Here is a 1109-nt window from a genome sequence, read left to right as displayed (position 1 = left end):
CCCCCGCTGCGTTATTTGCTTTCCCAGGGTGGTTATTATCGCCTCATTAATTAATTATCTCTCATATCTTAATTGACCCTTCACAAATTACCCCCCCCCAGGTTGTTATTGCCCCTCCCAAGATCATTATTATCCCCTCATTAATAAATTATCCCCTCACATCATAATTGCCCCCTCACAAATTACCCCCCCAGGTCGTTATTGCCACTCCCAGAATCGTTATTATTCTCCCTTTAATTAATTACCCCCTCACATCATAATTGCCCCCTATGAATTGCCCCTCCCAGGCCGTTATTATCCCCTCATTAATTAATTACCCCCTCACAAATTAACCACACCCACCAGGCTGTTATTGCTCCTCCCAAACCGTTATTACTCCCTCATTAATTAACTAATTACGCCCTCACACCTTAATTAATTACCCCTTCACATTGTAACTACCCCCTCATGAATTGCCCCTCCCAGGCCGTTATTACCCCCTCATTAATTAATTACCCCCTCACATATTAGCTGCCCCCTCACAAATTACCCCCCAGGCCATTATTGCCCCTTCTGAGATTGCCATTAGCTCCTCATTAATTAATTATCTTCTCACATTTCATTATCCCGTCACATCTTAATTGACACCCTAGGCTGTTATTGCCCCCTTCAGGGCCGTAATTACCCCCTCAGGGCCATAATTACCCCCTCAGGGCCTTTATTGCCCCCTCAGGGCTTTAATTACCCCCTCAGGGCCTTTATTCCCCCCTCAGAGCCGTAATTACTCCCTCAAGGCCGTAATTACCCCCTCAAGGCCGTAATTACCCCCTCAAGGCCGTAATTACCCCCTCAAGGCCGTTATTCCCCCCTCAGGGCCTTAATTGCCCCCTCAAGGCCTTTATTTCCCCCTCAGGGCCATAATTACCCCCTCAAGCCTTAATTGCCCCCTCAGGGCCTTTATTGCCCCCTCAGGCCTTAATTGCCCCCTCAGGCCTTAATTGCCCCCTCAGGGCCTTTATTGCCCCCCTCAGAGCCGTTATTACCCCCCCCAGTCCGTTATTACCCCCTCAGAGCCTTTATCGCCCCCTCAGGGCCTTTACTGCCCCCTCAGGGCCGTTATTGCCCCCCCC

Source organism: Parus major, unplaced genomic scaffold (assembly GCF_001522545.3).
Source record: "Parus major isolate Abel unplaced genomic scaffold, Parus_major1.1 Scaffold436, whole genome shotgun sequence".
NCBI lineage: Eukaryota > Metazoa > Chordata > Aves > Passeriformes > Paridae > Parus > Parus major.
Note: the sequence above shows the minus strand (reverse complement) of the source record.